General features: G+C 47.1%; 21 non-coding genes across 21 annotated transcripts; all 21 read right to left on the bottom strand.

The window, feature by feature from the left end:
* Positions 1-77: 77 nt before the first annotated feature.
* On the bottom strand, positions 78-150 carry Trnar-ucg. Its single transcript has one exon. It is a non-coding gene; the product is annotated as a tRNA-Arg (tRNA).
* Positions 151-647: 497 nt separating this feature from the next.
* Positions 648-719, bottom strand: Trnat-agu. The gene has a single exon. It is a non-coding gene; the product is annotated as a tRNA-Thr (tRNA).
* A 337-nt stretch (positions 720-1,056) lies between these two features.
* Positions 1,057-1,129, bottom strand: Trnak-cuu. Its single transcript has one exon. It is a non-coding gene; the product is annotated as a tRNA-Lys (tRNA).
* Positions 1,130-1,581: 452 nt separating this feature from the next.
* Positions 1,582-1,654, bottom strand: Trnar-ucg. Its single transcript has one exon. It is a non-coding gene; the product is annotated as a tRNA-Arg (tRNA).
* A 497-nt stretch (positions 1,655-2,151) lies between these two features.
* Trnat-agu lies at positions 2,152-2,223 on the bottom strand. The gene has a single exon. It is a non-coding gene; the product is annotated as a tRNA-Thr (tRNA).
* A 337-nt stretch (positions 2,224-2,560) lies between these two features.
* On the bottom strand, positions 2,561-2,633 carry Trnak-cuu. The gene has a single exon. It is a non-coding gene; the product is annotated as a tRNA-Lys (tRNA).
* A 452-nt stretch (positions 2,634-3,085) lies between these two features.
* Positions 3,086-3,158, bottom strand: Trnar-ucg. The gene has a single exon. It is a non-coding gene; the product is annotated as a tRNA-Arg (tRNA).
* A 497-nt stretch (positions 3,159-3,655) lies between these two features.
* Trnat-agu lies at positions 3,656-3,727 on the bottom strand. Its single transcript has one exon. It is a non-coding gene; the product is annotated as a tRNA-Thr (tRNA).
* A 337-nt stretch (positions 3,728-4,064) lies between these two features.
* Trnak-cuu lies at positions 4,065-4,137 on the bottom strand. Its single transcript has one exon. It is a non-coding gene; the product is annotated as a tRNA-Lys (tRNA).
* A 452-nt stretch (positions 4,138-4,589) lies between these two features.
* On the bottom strand, positions 4,590-4,662 carry Trnar-ucg. The gene has a single exon. It is a non-coding gene; the product is annotated as a tRNA-Arg (tRNA).
* A 676-nt stretch (positions 4,663-5,338) lies between these two features.
* Trnat-agu lies at positions 5,339-5,410 on the bottom strand. The gene has a single exon. It is a non-coding gene; the product is annotated as a tRNA-Thr (tRNA).
* Positions 5,411-5,747: 337 nt separating this feature from the next.
* Positions 5,748-5,820, bottom strand: Trnak-cuu. Its single transcript has one exon. It is a non-coding gene; the product is annotated as a tRNA-Lys (tRNA).
* A 452-nt stretch (positions 5,821-6,272) lies between these two features.
* Positions 6,273-6,345, bottom strand: Trnar-ucg. Its single transcript has one exon. It is a non-coding gene; the product is annotated as a tRNA-Arg (tRNA).
* Positions 6,346-6,842: 497 nt separating this feature from the next.
* On the bottom strand, positions 6,843-6,914 carry Trnat-agu. The gene has a single exon. It is a non-coding gene; the product is annotated as a tRNA-Thr (tRNA).
* A 337-nt stretch (positions 6,915-7,251) lies between these two features.
* Trnak-cuu lies at positions 7,252-7,324 on the bottom strand. The gene has a single exon. It is a non-coding gene; the product is annotated as a tRNA-Lys (tRNA).
* A 452-nt stretch (positions 7,325-7,776) lies between these two features.
* Trnar-ucg lies at positions 7,777-7,849 on the bottom strand. Its single transcript has one exon. It is a non-coding gene; the product is annotated as a tRNA-Arg (tRNA).
* Positions 7,850-8,346: 497 nt separating this feature from the next.
* Positions 8,347-8,418, bottom strand: Trnat-agu. Its single transcript has one exon. It is a non-coding gene; the product is annotated as a tRNA-Thr (tRNA).
* Positions 8,419-8,755: 337 nt separating this feature from the next.
* Positions 8,756-8,828, bottom strand: Trnak-cuu. Its single transcript has one exon. It is a non-coding gene; the product is annotated as a tRNA-Lys (tRNA).
* A 452-nt stretch (positions 8,829-9,280) lies between these two features.
* On the bottom strand, positions 9,281-9,353 carry Trnar-ucg. Its single transcript has one exon. It is a non-coding gene; the product is annotated as a tRNA-Arg (tRNA).
* A 497-nt stretch (positions 9,354-9,850) lies between these two features.
* On the bottom strand, positions 9,851-9,922 carry Trnat-agu. Its single transcript has one exon. It is a non-coding gene; the product is annotated as a tRNA-Thr (tRNA).
* Positions 9,923-10,259: 337 nt separating this feature from the next.
* Positions 10,260-10,332, bottom strand: Trnak-cuu. Its single transcript has one exon. It is a non-coding gene; the product is annotated as a tRNA-Lys (tRNA).
* Positions 10,333-16,344: the final 6,012 nt, after the last annotated feature.

The following is a 16,344-nucleotide window of genomic DNA, read 5'->3' as shown; positions in this document are numbered from 1 at the left end:
AGCAACAAATAGACGATTTCGTACTGCTCAATAGCTACACTAAAACGGTGTGTTTCTTTTGCAGAATTGGAAAAACACGACCGTGACAGGATTCGAACGTGCAATCTTCGGATCCGAAGTCCGACGCCTTATCCATTAGGCCACACGGTCACTGGCCGCCAAGTATTCCTTACATTCGTGTCATCTCGAAACGCTCATACCGCTGAGGAATTGTGTTTTCGTTCTACACAGCCGCTGCCTCTTGCTGCTTCCCACCCATTCGTTACATGCAAGCCTTTACGAGACCGACCAAGTAGAGATTGGGAATCAAGACCACACACTTTGTGCATTCGAAATCGAAGGCAGGGCGTCCCTCGCCGCATTTGCTACGATGGCGATTTGCTACTTCTGCAGAAGCGGCGGCGTCGACGACGACGACGACGCTCGCGAGAGGCTCTGTGATATTTGAAAAACACATGTAAAAAATATAATTCAGACTGCCGCCTCCCACCCTACGCTGTACCGCTTTGGAAAATGCTTTATCTGCGACATTCGCCTCAATCACATCTGAGAGTAATTCTAAATAAAACACCTGTTGCTAATTGTTCGTCGTTCCAGACACTGCTTGCTATACGGCCACGACGCGCAACTGATTTCGAAAATTCGTTTGCCTCCTGTGAGGATCGAACTCACGACCCCTGGTTTACTAGACCAGTGCTCTGCCACTGAGCTAAAGAGGCGCGGCCTAGCGGTAGTTTTGCGTACTTCGTGCTTACGCTCGTCTGGATCATCAGGCTTAAGCTGACAACACTTCATATTACCGACTAATATTTGCAGCTATGGCGCACCATTACTGCTTGGCTACACATCTCACACGTAACCGATGTGCTCTCCAACCAACACCACTTACATTTCAGAACATGTCTTTGACACATGTCTACGAAATCACCTTCACCTTCAGATACACTTCCTTGCGACTGATGGAGACGTAGGCAAAGTTTTAAGTTGCTATTTCCATTACGTCACATTGATCAGAGAAACGGTAATTTACATCTGCAGCGGAACAAAATTACGTCCCGCCCAGCGTGGGGCTCGAACCCACGACCCTGAGATTAAGAGTCTCATGCTCTACCGACAGAGCTAGCCGGGCTGCGTCGGTGACTACGTGTCGGGTCGCACGACACACAGTTCTCGTTTCGGTGGGGTGGTCCCATACAGAATCTCTCCATGCTGCCTAATGTTTTCCTAGCGTCACACACGTCACGTACTTCAGTTTTATTTCATAATCATTTCTGAGAGGTACAGGAATTGCATGAAAACCTGCAGCGCTAGTGGTGTCAAAATTAACACACATATTTGATTTGACTCAGAAGCCGAACGGGTTACTTTCCGACGCTGTCTTAGATGCGCAAATGCCAGCCAAATCTCGCGGTGACGGCACTCAGCCGACCATTTCGCTAGATAACACCGTTCTGGCTGTGTGTGTATCAAGCTCAAGTGCATCTCCAAGCAGGAAATGGACAACAGCAACAAATAGACGATTTCGTACTGCTCAATAGCTACACTAAAACGGTGTGTTTCTTTTGCAGAATTGGAAAAACACGACCGTGACAGGATTCGAACGTGCAATCTTCGGATCCGAAGTCCGACGCCTTATCCATTAGGCCACACGGTCACTGGCCGCCAAGTATTCCTTACATTCGTGTCATCTCGAAACGCTCATACCGCTGAGGAATTGTGTTTTCGTTCTACACAGCCGCTGCCTCTTGCTGCTTCCCACCCATTCGTTACATGCAAGCCTTTACGAGACCGACCAAGTAGAGATTGGGAATCAAGACCACACACTTTGTGCATTCGAAATCGAAGGCAGGGCGTCCCTCGCCGCATTTGCTACGATGGCGATTTGCTACTTCTGCAGAAGCGGCGGCGTCGACGACGACGACGACGCTCGCGAGAGGCTCTGTGATTTTTGAAAAACACATGTAAAAAATATAATTCAGACTGCCGCCTCCCACCCTACGCTGTACCGCTTTGGAAAATGCTTTATCTGCGACATTCGCCTCAATCACATCTGAGAGTAATTCTAAATAAAACACCTGTTGCTAATTGTTCGTCGTTCCAGACACTGCTTGCTATACGGCCACGACGCGCAACTGATTTCGAAAATTCGTTTGCCTCCTGTGAGGATCGAACTCACGACCCCTGGTTTACTAGACCAGTGCTCTGCCACTGAGCTAAAGAGGCGCGGCCTAGCGGTAGTTTTGCGTACTTCGTGCTTACGCTCGTCTGGATCATCAGGCTTAAGCTGACAACACTTCATATGACCGACTAATATTTGCAGCTATGGCGCACCATTACTGCTTGGCTACACATCTCACACGTAACCGATGTGCTCTCCAACCAACACCACTTACATTTCAGAACATGTCTTTGACACATGTCTACGAAATCACCTTCACCTTCAGATACACTTCCTTGCGACTGATGGAGACGTAGGCAAAGTTTTAAGTTGCTATTTCCATTACGTCACATTGATCAGAGAAACGGTAATTTACATCTGCAGCGGAACAAAATTACGTCCCGCCCAGCGTGGGGCTCGAACCCACGACCCTGAGATTAAGAGTCTCATGCTCTACCGACTGAGCTAGCCGGGCTGCGTCGGTGACTACGTGTCGGGTCGCACGACACACAGTTCTCGTTTCGGTGGGGTGGTCCCATACAGAATCTCTCCATGCTGCCTAATGTTTTCCTAGCGTCACACACGTCACGTACTTCAGTTTTATTTCATAATCATTTCTGAGAGGTACAGGAATTGCATGAAAACCTGCAGCGCTAGTGGTGTCAAAATTAACACACATATTTGATTTGACTCAGAAGCCGAACGGGTTACTTTCCGACGCTGTCTTAGATGCGCAAATGCCAGCCAAAACTCGCGGTGACGGCACTCAGCCGACCATTTCGCTAGATAACACCGTTCTGGCTGTGTGTGTATCAAGCTCAAGTGCATCTCCAAGCAGGAAATGGACAACAGCAACATTCAGACGATTTCGTACTGCTCAATAGCTACACTAAAACGGTGTGTTTCTTTTGCAGAATTGGAAAAACACGACCGTGACAGGATTCGAACGTGCAATCTTCGGATCCGAAGTCCGACGCCTTATCCATTAGGCCACACGGTCACTGGCCGCCAAGTATTCCTTACATTCGTGTCATCTCGAAACGCTCATACCGCTGAGGAATTGTGTTTTCGTTCTACACAGCCGCTGCCTCTTGCTGCTTCCCACCCATTCGTTACATGCAAGCCTTTACGAGACCGACCAAGTAGAGATTGGGAATCAAGACCACACACTTTGTGCATTCGAAATCGAAGGCAGGGCGTCCCTCGCCGCATTTGCTACGATGGCGATTTGCTACTTCTGCAGAAGCGGCGGCGTCGACGACGACGACGACGCTCGCGAGAGGCTCTGTGATTTTTGAAAAACACATGTAAAAAATATAATTCAGACTGCCGCCTCCCACCCTACGCTGTATCGCTTTGGAAAATGCTTTATCTGCGACATTCGCCTCAATCACATCTGAGAGTAATTCTAAATAAAACACCTGTTGCTAATTGTTCGTCGTTCCAGACACTGCTTGCTATACGGCCACGACGCGCAACTGATTTCGAAAATTCGTTTGCCTCCTGTGAGGATCGAACTCACGACCCCTGGTTTACTAGACCAGTGCTCTGCCACTGAGCTAAAGAGGCGCGGCCTAGCGGTAGTTTTGCGTACTTCGTGCTTACGCTCGTCTGGATCATCAGGCTTAAGCTGACAACACTTCATATTACCGACTAATATTTGCAGCTATGGCGCACCATTACTGCTTGGCTACACATCTCACACGTAACCGATGTGCTCTCCAACCAACACCACTTACATTTCAGAACATGTCTTTGACACATGTCTACGAAATCACCTTCACCTTCAGATACACTTCCTTGCGACTGATGGAGACGTAGGCAAAGTTTTAAGTTGCTATTTCCATTACGTCACATTGATCAGAGAAACGGTAATTTACATCTGCAGCGGAACAAAATTACGTCCCGCCCAGCGTGGGGCTCGAACCCACGACCCTGAGATTAAGAGTCTCATGCTCTACCGACTGAGCTAGCCGGGCTGCGTCGGTGACTACGTGTCGGGTCGCACGACACACAGTTCTCGTTTCGGTGGGGTGGTCCCATACAGAATCTCTCCATGCTGCCTAATGTTTTCCTAGCGTCACACACGTCACGTACTTCAGTTTTATTTCATAATCATTTCTGAGAGGTACAGGAATTGCATGAAAACCTGCAGCACTAGTGGTGTCAAAATTAACACACATATTTGATTTGACTCAGAAGCCGAACGGGTTACTTTCCGACGCTGTCTTAGATGCGCAAATGCCAGCCAAAACTCGCGGTGACGGCACTCAGCCGACCATTTCGCTAGATAACACCGTTCTGGCTGTGTGTGTATCAAGCTCAAGTGCATCTCCAAGCAGGAAATGGACAACAGCAACATTCAGACGATTTCGTACTGCTCAATAGCTACACTAAAACGGTGTGTTTCTTTTGCAGAATTGGAAAAACACGACCGTGACAGGATTCGAACGTGCAATCTTCGGATCCGAAGTCCGACGCCTTATCCATTAGGCCACACGGTCACTGGCCGCCAAGTATTCCTTACATTCGTGTCATCTCGAAACGCTCATACCGCTGAGGAATTGTGTTTTCGTTCTACACAGCCGCTGCCTCTTGCTGCTTCCCACCCATTCGTTACATGCAAGCCTTTACGAGACCGACCAAGTAGAGATTGGGAATCAAGACCACACACTTTGTGCATTCGAAATCGAAGGCAGGGCGTCCCTCGCCGCATTTGCTACGATGGCGATTTGCTACTTCTGCAGAAGCGGCGGCGTCGACGACGACGACGACGCTCGCGAGAGGCTCTGTGATTTTTGAAAAACACATGTAAAAAATATAATTCAGACTGCGGGAATCAAGACCACACACTTTGTGCATTCGAAATCGAAGGCAGGGCGTCCCTCGCCGCATTTGCTACGATGGCGATTTGCTACTTCTGCAGAAGCGGCGGCGTCGACGACGACGACGACGCTCGCGAGAGGCTCTGTGATTTTTGAAAAACACATGTAAAAAATATAATTCAGACTGCCGCCTCCCACCCTACGCTGTACCGCTTTGGAAAATGCTTTATCTGCGACATTCGCCTCAATCACATCTGAGAGTAATTCTAAATAAAACACCTGTTGCTAATTGTTCGTCGTTCCAGACACTGCTTGCTATACGGCCACGACGCGCAACTGATTTCGAAAATTCGTTTGCCTCCTGTGAGGATCGAACTCACGACCCCTGGTTTACTAGACCAGTGCTCTGCCACTGAGCTAAAGAGGCGCGGCCTAGCGGTAGTTTTGCGTACTTCGTGCTTACGCTCGTCTGGATCATCAGGCTTAAGCTGACAACACTTCATATGACCGACTAATATTTGCAGCTATGGCGCACCATTACTGCTTGGCTACACATCTCACACGTAACCGATGTGCTCTCCAACCAACACCACTTACATTTCAGAACATGTCTTTGACACATGTCTACGAAATCACCTTCACCTTCAGATACACTTCCTTGCGACTGATGGAGACGTAGGCAAAGTTTTAAGTTGCTATTTCCATTACGTCACATTGATCAGAGAAACGGTAATTTACATCTGCAGCGGAACAAAATTACGTCCCACCCAGCGTGGGGCTCGAACCCACGACCCTGAGATTAAGAGTCTCATGCTCTACCGACTGAGCTAGCCGGGCTGCGTCGGTGACTACGTGTCGGGTCGCACGACACACAGTTCTCGTTTCGGTGGGGTGGTCCCATACAGAATCTCTCCATGCTGCCTAATGTTTTCCTAGCGTCACACACGTCACGTACTTCAGTTTTATTTCATAATCATTTCTGAGAGGTACAGGAATTGCATGAAAACCTGCAGCGCTAGTGGTGTCAAAATTAACACACATATTTGATTTGACTCAGAAGCCGAACGGGTTACTTTCCGACGCTGTCTTAGATGCGCAAATGCCAGCCAAAACTCGCGGTGACGGCACTCAGCCGACCATTTCGCTAGATAACACCGTTCTGGCTGTGTGTGTATCAAGCTCAAGTGCATCTCCAAGCAGGAAATGGACAACAGCAACATTCAGACGATTTCGTACTGCTCAATAGCTACACTAAAACGGTGTGTTTCTTTTGCAGAATTGGAAAAACACGACCGTGACAGGATTCGAACCTGCAATCTTCGGATCCGAAGTCCGACGCCTTATCCATTAGGCCACACGGTCACTGGCCGCCAAGTATTCCTTACATTCGTGTCATCTCGAAACGCTCATACCGCTGAGGAATTGTGTTTTCGTTCTACACAGCCGCTGCCTCTTGCTGCTTCCCACCCATTCGTTACATGCAAGCCTTTACGAGACCGACCAAGTAGAGATTGGGAATCAAGACCACACACTTTGTGCATTCGAAATCGAAGGCAGGGCGTCCCTCGCCGCATTTGCTACGATGGCGATTTGCTACTTCTGCAGAAGCGGCGGCGTCGACGACGACGACGACGCTCGCGAGAGGCTCTGTGATATTTGAAAAACACATGTAAAAAATATAATTCAGACTGCCGCCTCCCACCCTACGCTGTACCGCTTTGGAAAATGCTTTATCTGCGACATTCGCCTCAATCACATCTGAGAGTAATTCTAAATAAAACACCTGTTGCTAATTGTTCGTCGTTCCAGACACTGCTTGCTATACGGCCACGACGCGCAACTGATTTCGAAAATTCGTTTGCCTCCTGTGAGGATCGAACTCACGACCCCTGGTTTACTAGACCAGTGCTCTGCCACTGAGCTAAAGAGGCGCGGCCTAGCGGTAGTTTTGCGTACTTCGTGCTTACGCTCGTCTGGATCATCAGGCTTAAGCTGACAACACTTCATATTACCGACTAATATTTGCAGCTATGGCGCACCATTACTGCTTGGCTACACATCTCACACGTAACCGATGTGCTCTCCAACCAACACCACTTACATTTCAGAACATGTCTTTGACACATGTCTACGAAATCACCTTCACCTTCAGATACACTTCCTTGCGACTGATGGAGACGTAGGCAAAGTTTTAAGTTGCTATTTCCATTACGTCACATTGATCAGAGAAACGGTAATTTACATCTGCAGCGGAACAAAATTACGTCCCGCCCAGCGTGGGGCTCGAACCCACGACCCTGAGATTAAGAGTCTCATGCTCTACCGACTGAGCTAGCCGGGCTGCGTCGGTGACTACGTGTCGGGTCGCACGACACACAGTTCTCGTTTCGGTGGGGTGGTCCCATACAGAATCTCTCCATGCTGCCTAATGTTTTCCTAGCGTCACACACGTCACGTACTTCAGTTTTATTTCATAATCATTTCTGAGAGGTACAGGAATTGCATGAAAACCTGCAGCGCTAGTGGTGTCAAAATTAACACACATATTTGATTTGACTCAGAAGCCGAACGGGTTACTTTCCGACGCTGTCTTAGATGCGCAAATGCCAGCCAAAACTCGCGGTGACGGCACTCAGCCGACCATTTCGCTAGATAACACCGTTCTGGCTGTGTGTGTATCAAGCTCAAGTGCATCTCCAAGCAGGAAATGGACAACAGCAACATTCAGACGATTTCGTACTGCTCAATAGCTACACTAAAACGGTGTGTTTCTTTTGCAGAATTGGAAAAACACGACCGTGACAGGATTCGAACGTGCAATCTTCGGATCCGAAGTCCGACGCCTTATCCACTAGGCCACACGGTCACTGGCCGCCAAGTATTCCTTACATTCGTGTCATCTCGAAACGCTCATACCGCTGAGGAATTGTGTTTTCGTTCTACACAGCCGCTGCCTCTTGCTGCTTCCCACCCATTCGTTACATGCAAGCCTTTACGAGACCGACCAAGTAGAGATTGGGAATCAAGACCACACACTTTGTGCATTCGAAATCGAAGGCAGGGCGTCCCTCGCCGCATTTGCTACGATGGCGATTTGCTACTTCTGCAGAAGCGGCGGCGTCGACGACGACGACGACGCTCGCGAGAGGCTCTGTGATTTTTGAAAAACACATGTAAAAAATATAATTCAGACTGCCGCCTCCCACCCTACGCTGTACCGCTTTGGAAAATGCTTTATCTGCGACATTCGCCTCAATCACATCTGAGAGTAATTCTAAATAAAACACCTGTTGCTAATTGTTCGTCGTTCCAGACACTGCTTGCTATACGGCCACGACGCGCAACTGATTTCGAAAATTCGTTTGCCTCCTGTGAGGATCGAACTCACGACCCCTGGTTTACTAGACCAGTGCTCTGCCACTGAGCTAAAGAGGCGCGGCCTAGCGGTAGTTTTGCGTACTTCGTGCTTACGCTCGTCTGGATCATCAGGCTTAAGCTGACAACACTTCATATTACCGACTAATATTTGCAGCTATGGCGCACCATTACTGCTTGGCTACACATCTCACACGTAACCGATGTGCTCTCCAACCAACACCACTTACATTTCAGAACATGTCTTTGACACATGTCTACGAAATCACCTTCACCTTCAGATACACTTCCTTGCGACTGATGGAGACGTAGGCAAAGTTTTAAGTTGCTATTTCCATTACGTCACATTGATCAGAGAAACGGTAATTTACATCTGCAGCGGAACAAAATTACGTCCCGCCCAGCGTGGGGCTCGAACCCACGACCCTGAGATTAAGAGTCTCATGCTCTACCGACTGAGCTAGCCGGGCTGCGTCGGTGACTACGTGTCGGGTCGCACGACACACAGTTCTCGTTTCGGTGGGGTGGTCCCATACAGAATCTCTCCATGCTGCCTAATGTTTTCCTAGCGTCACACACGTCACGTACTTCAGTTTTATTTCATAATCATTTCTGAGAGGTACAGGAATTGCATGAAAACCTGCAGCGCTAGTGGTGTCAAAATTAACACACATATTTGATTTGACTCAGAAGCCGAACGGGTTACTTTCCGACGCTGTCTTAGATGCGCAAATGCCAGCCAAAACTCGCGGTGACGGCACTCAGCCGACCATTTCGCTAGATAACACCGTTCTGGCTGTGTGTGTATCAAGCTCAAGTGCATCTCCAAGCAGGAAATGGACAACAGCAACATTCAGACGATTTCGTACTGCTCAATAGCTACACTAAAACGGTGTGTTTCTTTTGCAGAATTGGAAAAACACGACCGTGACAGGATTCGAACGTGCAATCTTCGGATCCGAAGTCCGACGCCTTATCCATTAGGCCACACGGTCACTGGCCGCCAAGTATTCCTTACATTCGTGTCATCTCGAAACGCTCATACCGCTGAGGAATTGTGTTTTCGTTCTACACAGCCGCTGCCTCTTGCTGCTTCCCACCCATTCGTTACATGCAAGCCTTTACGAGACCGACCAAGTAGAGATTGGGAATCAAGACCACACACTTTGTGCATTCGAAATCGAAGGCAGGGCGTCCCTCGCCGCATTTGCTACGATGGCGATTTGCTACTTCTGCAGAAGCGGCGGCGTCGACGACGACGACGACGCTCGCGAGAGGCTCTGTGATTTTTGAAAAACACATGTAAAAAATATAATTCAGACTGCCGCCTCCCACCCTACGCTGTACCGCTTTGGAAAATGCTTTATCTGCGACATTCGCCTCAATCACATCTGAGAGTAATTCTAAATAAAACACCTGTTGCTAATTGTTCGTCGTTCCAGACACTGCTTGCTATACGGCCACGACGCGCAACTGATTTCGAAAATTCGTTTGCCTCCTGTGAGGATCGAACTCACGACCCCTGGTTTACTAGACCAGTGCTCTGCCACTGAGCTAAAGAGGCGCGGCCTAGCGGTAGTTTTGCGTACTTCGTGCTTACGCTCGTCTGGATCATCAGGCTTAAGCTGACAACACTTCATATTACCGACTAATATTTGCAGCTATGGCGCACCATTACTGCTTGGCTACACATCTCACACGTAACCGATGTGCTCTCCAACCAACACCACTTACATTTCAGAACATGTCTTTGACACATGTCTACGAAATCACCTTCACCTTCAGATACACTTCCTTGCGACTGATGGAGACGTAGGCAAAGTTTTAAGTTGCTATTTCCATTACGTCACATTGATCAGAGAAACGGTAATTTACATCTGCAGCGGAACAAAATTACGTTCCGCCCAGCGTGGGGCTCGAACCCACGACCCTGAGATTAAGAGTCTCATGCTCTACCGACTGAGCTAGCCGGGCTGCGTCGGTGACTACGTGTCGGGTCGCACGACACACAGTTCTCGTTTCGGTGGGGTGGTCCCATACAGAATCTCTCCATGCTGCCTAATGTTTTCCTAGCGTCACACACGTCACGTACTTCAGTTTTATTTCATAATCATTTCTGAGAGGTACAGGAATTGCATGAAAACCTGCAGCGCTAGTGGTGTCAAAATTAACACACATATTTGATTTGACTCAGAAGCCGAACGGGTTACTTTCCGACGCTGTCTTAGATGCGCAAATGCCAGCCAAAACTCGCGGTGACGGCACTCAGCCGACCATTTCGCTAGATAACACCGTTCTGGCTGTGTGTGTATCAAGCTCAAGTGCATCTCCAAGCAGGAAATGGACAACAGCAACATTCAGACGATTTCGTACTGCTCAATAGCTACACTAAAACGGTGTGTTTCTTTTGCAGAATTGGAAAAACACGACCGTGACAGGATTCGAACCTGCAATCTTCGGATCCGAAGTCCGACGCCTTATCCATTTTTTTTTTTTTTTTTTTTTTTTTTTTTTTCTTTTTTTTTTTTTTTTTTTTTTTAGGGCCTCCCTTCTCCCCTTACAGCCCTCCTTGCGCTCTCCATGAATGCCTTCCTTGGCGAGCTTCTTCAGCTATATTCAAATGAAATCAAAGTCTCCAGATTCACTGGCATCGTACAACAGTACACAAAAGGAATTCAATTTCTTCGGGATTACAAGGAGCTCATTGCTTCGTCTTCTTTGGAATATAAGTGCCAACGAAGATTAGAAATCTTTCTCAAAACCAAGAAGAGAGAAAGAAAAAAAAAAAAAAATAAATAAATAAATAAATAAAATAAAGGGATGTCTCTTCCCTCAAAAAACAAATAATGAGGAAGAAGAAAGAAAAGAAAACTTCAGGTTCTTCAAGCGCCATAGGCGAAATGATAACGAAAATAGTTGTCACTGTTGACTTGTACCTGGGAACTTCACCATGGAAATGGTGACAGGAATCGCGGATATACTTTAGAATCACCCAATTCCCTGTTTCTCAAACAGGATTGTTAACATATTGCCAAAATCCCTCTTAATGTGTGGGAACTGGTTTCTTCGCCAATATGCCGTTGCCATATAAGCAGTAAAGGCAGTAATATTGTCTTCTCCGTGTTGGGTCATGACGTAATTGACAAAATGTCCCAGCATCCACATAACAGTATTGTTTTTCGTTTTGGGGTAAAACCGTGTATCAGGCCACAGGAGGATATCAGTCGTATAAAGACTTTCAGTGCTACGTGTGAGCAGCGCCAATCGTTTCCGCACCCAATGCCAGTTGAACTGATGCCCGCAGCAAGTAAACCTGTGCCTCAGAGTGTCTACTAATCCACATTTGAGGCAGTTGTCAGTAGCACTTAAGCCAATGCGGTTGAGTTTTTCGTTGGTTGGAATAAGATTGTGGACAACTTTATACCAGGCGGAAAGCACATCGGAAGAATGAATTTTGAGAGTAATATTGGTCCACACTGCCGTCCAGACGATTCTTGGGTAGTGCATTTCAATTGTATTTGGAGCTTCGTACTTCTGCCACTGAGCAATTAAGAACACTGTCGTGAGACAAGGACTTGTGGAAACACTGTCACCTAAGTAACTCATTTCGAGGTAATAAACACCGACATGTTGCAATTGAAAGTTTAGTTTCCCGATGTCAATTGGCGGTTTCATACATTTTGGGCGAACAATGCGAAACAGCTTCGATGTGATAGTATGGGGCATCGTGGTAATCATCACAGTTGTTCGTTTTATATAGAGTGCTGTCGCCTTTCGACGGATATCATTGAGTTGCAGGCCCCCAGCTTGCACTGACTTTGACAGTGTGGTATAGGTTAACTTAAAAATATGACCGAGCCACACAAACCTGCTGGACAAACGCATGATCTTATGGGCTTGCATTTTGGGAAGAGGGAACACCTGAGCGACATAATAAGCTTTACAGAGTATGTATGTATTCAAAATCCTGATCTTCTGGAGGATATTTGTCGATCGCCAGGTGTTTTCCACTATAGCTCCCTGTATTCGATTGGCAGTAAGTTTCCAGTTTTTAGCTGCCATACGTAAGGGACACCTATCGATGATGATACCCAGAGCAACATGTTGTTCGACGATCTGCGCCCACGGTATAGCAAGAGATTCGAAGCCCCGTAAGCTTAGAACCTTACATTTACCCTCACTGAGTTTCGCTCCAGACGCAGTGCTGTAAGTATCAATCTCAGCCCGCAATTGGGCCACTTCAGACTCATGACGTAGGATAACAGCAACATCATCGGCGTAAGCCCTCACAGTAAGATTGCTCCCGAAGACAGAAAGGCCAGTTAATGTGATACACAATCTCTTCAGAAATGGCTCGAGCGACAAAACAAAGAGCGACATCGACAAAGGACTGCCTTGCGGTACACCTCGTCGTATACCAACAGCTTGTGTCAGCTGACCGTTAACGGTGATCCTAGCAGTAATGCCTGTTATCATATGCCGAATGACTGCCACAGCTCGTTCTTCGAGTCCAATTCGTTGCAGGATGCGTTCTAAATAGTGATGACTAACGCGGTCAAAAGCTTTGCAAAAGTCAAGAAAAAGGAAAGCACATTTGATGTTGGTTACGGCCGCTACTGAAATAACGTCTCTGTACTCCGCAACCGGAGTCATAATGGATCTCCCTGGAAGGCAAGACTGATGTGAATGAATAACTTTCCCAAGGATGGGGGTCATTCTGCTATTAATCGCTCGGGCAATCGTTTTATAATCAAAGTTCAATAATGTGATTGGACGGAGATTATCAACTCGCTTGTGACCAGTTCTCTTCGGGACTAAAACAATTCTACCCACCTTGAACTCGGCAGGAAGAGGACCACCACTCATGACTTCATTAACAATTTCAGTAAAAGTACCACCAAGGACATTCCAGAATTTGATATAAAATTCCTTGGGCAAACCATCAGGACCAGGCGATTTAAAGGAAGGCGACTTGGAGATCAAGGCTAAAACTTCCTCAGGAGTGAAGTCCGATAAAAAGTCGACATTGTCAGCAGGAGTAATCGCCCTATCAAAAACATTGACCACTGCACTGACAGCAGGTTCATTGACAATTTCACTGGAATACAGTCGTTGGAAATGTTGGTGAATTTCACTAATAATGGCCGCTTGAGTAGAGAGTAATTCCCCATTATCCCTTTCCAAAACATCAATGAAAGCCCTGCGGCGGCGCGAGAAATGCTTAAATAAATGGTACATAGATGTCATTTCGTCGGCTAAAACAGATTTAGGTTTGGATTTAACTTTCAGACCTTCCAATTGTTGACGCTTCAAGCTGACAAGTTTAGCCTTGACACGTTGAATTGATGGAAAGTTAGTGTTGGTCGCAGTGGATGAATCATACAGTTGTCGCAGCACAGTGTAGTAAAACTCAAAGGTCCTCTTGAAGGCGCGTGCTTTCTGAGCACTATAATAAATGAGACTTTTTCGAAGCTTTGGTTTCGCAACAGCGGTCCACCACATCGCTTTAGTCGGATAAAAAGTGATGGAACGCAAACAAGTTTCCCACACATGCCTGATAACGTCAAATAACTCAGCGTCCGCCAGATGCGATATGTTTAACATCCACGGGGAACGAAATAATTTGGTAGGCTGTCGATTTAAGTGAACCGTTGCCGTAAAAGCGCAATGGTCGGTAAAACTAGCCGGGATTACGTCAACCGCTAGGAGTCTGCCACTGATACAGTCCGATAGATAAATTCTATCCAGACGGCTGCATGAAGTAACGGTGAAAAAAGTGAATTTAACTAAAGTAGGATACTTCAGTTCCCAAGCATCTTTCAGCTTAATATTCTTAACGAGCTCGTGCAGTTCTTTACAGTAGTTAAAATTAGGGGACTGATCGTTTTTACGTAGAACACAGTTGAAGTCACCTCCTATTATCAGGTTTTGAGGACTGCTCCTCAACAGATACGTAACATCCTCCTTATAAAAACGTGACCGTTCGAATTTGTTGCTGTTGCCTGATGGGGCATATAAATTAACAAGGGTTACATCAAAAATTTTACAGCTCACTCCTCGACCGGAATCTAGAAACTCGATCTCCCCAACTGGAATGCCTTCCCGTAATAAAAGTGCGGTACCTGTACTTTCCTCAGGAGCAACGTTTGATATGGTTTTAAAACCAGAGATGAAGAGATTTAAAACAGTAACTTCCTGCAACAACACAATATCAGCGTCAGATTCGTATAGAAACTGCTGTAGGGCCGCAATTTTGAGATCAGATCGAATCTTATTTATGTTCAGGGAGACGAATTTGTACGCTTGTGCCATTATTACAGTGAGGTACGGAAAGGGTCACTAAACAACACTGGTCGCATTACAAGGGCATAGAGACTTCGGAATGGTCTGCATTGTCGGGAGGATCACGAACAGTCACTTGTGTGTCGTTGGGTTTGTTTTTCTTCCGTACTGCGTTGACGTTCGGTTGAACTTTGGTCCTACTACGTGCTCTGCTAGGGAACACATCGGCAGACGGAGGTGTGGGAGGGTCCTGAGTGACTTCGCAATCCATAACGTGCTGTGACGCCTCAACCATCTGATCTGCGGAAAGAACTGACTCAGAAGGTGGACAAGTTTGTTTGTTGTCACTAGCACGAACTTCGTGTTTGTTTGTAGACGGACTTTGACTTCCGTCAGTTTGTACACAAGTACTGCCTGCCTCGTTATGCTGATCGGAAGCACGCGCTTGTTGTGATTCGGCCTGTGGTGACGTCGCGACTTCAGGCGGCGGGCTCGGCTGTTGTGGTGCCAAAGCTGCCTGTACGTCACTCGGAATGACGTCAATAGCCGCAGCGTCGACAGCTGCGTGCGACGGTTCAGAAAAACTTGAGTCAGTAACCGTAACCGGCATCTCTTTTGGGACGTCGAGTTCTAATTCCTGGAGAGCCTCGTCCGGACTATCATCATCACACGTTCTTCGCCGTTTGTGGCTCAGCAGCTGCACGTCAGATTTGGAGGCAGGCGTATCTGTAACCGGTTTTGAAGGAAAGGGTGGAAAGTCGGCAACAGGCAAACCAGGCTCCGGGGGCAATATTTCACCATCACGAGGGCGGTCGATGTCCGTGATTGGTGGCTCCCTAACAAGATCAGCCAATGTCAACTTTTTACGCTGTTCCAAAGTACTTTTGAGAACAAATACACGTTTAGGGCAGTTCGTACGCAAGTGACCAGTTTCATTACAAATAAAGCATGTGCCTGGTTGCCCACTGTACGTGACATGAACTTTATACCCACAAACAATAAGATGGGAGGGGATATCATGCTTGACGTGCATTTCGACTGACCGGACGCCACTAAAACACTGTAACCGATGTTGACTAGACCAACGTTCGTTACGGATTTGCTTGACCTCCCCATATTTCGTCAAAATCTCACGTAAATAACAGTTTTCAACTTCCGGCGGCAGGTTGTACACACGGACATTTTTGTATTCTACATCAGCATTGGATATGAGAACAGTACTCACCGAGGCGTCACGATGACGGAACTCAGCTCTGCTACCATGTTTTAACAGAATCCTCTCCAGTAACACAGGGTTTAACAACTTGACGAAGAAACAGTAGAGATCTGTGTCGTAATAGGCAGTATGAACCTGGTCAGACGTAATACCAATGACATCCACTATGAAATCGTGAACTTCCATGGAACTCGGTTGAACATGACGTGTAGACTTGTCAAATTCGAAACACAGAGTACATTTCCTTGGGAACAACCTGGACGACATATCCACTTAGTAAACGGTCGAGACCGCTAACACAAAACGTCACAAAACACTAAAAGTGAACTGACGGAAGCACAATACAGCAAATCTAGCAAACAACGTAAACAAAGAAAGTAGTCACGGCTTGCACACGCTATTGCGGAGCGAAGGCACAACACGTGCGACCTGCACGGCGTCGCAAGCGGAACGTCCATTAGGCCACACGGTCACTGGCCGCCAAGTAT

The sequence above is a fragment of the Schistocerca americana genome, chromosome 7 (genome assembly GCF_021461395.2).
Source record: "Schistocerca americana isolate TAMUIC-IGC-003095 chromosome 7, iqSchAmer2.1, whole genome shotgun sequence".
NCBI lineage: Eukaryota > Metazoa > Arthropoda > Insecta > Orthoptera > Acrididae > Schistocerca > Schistocerca americana.
Note: the sequence above shows the minus strand (reverse complement) of the source record. Positions and strands in the feature narration are given on the sequence as shown.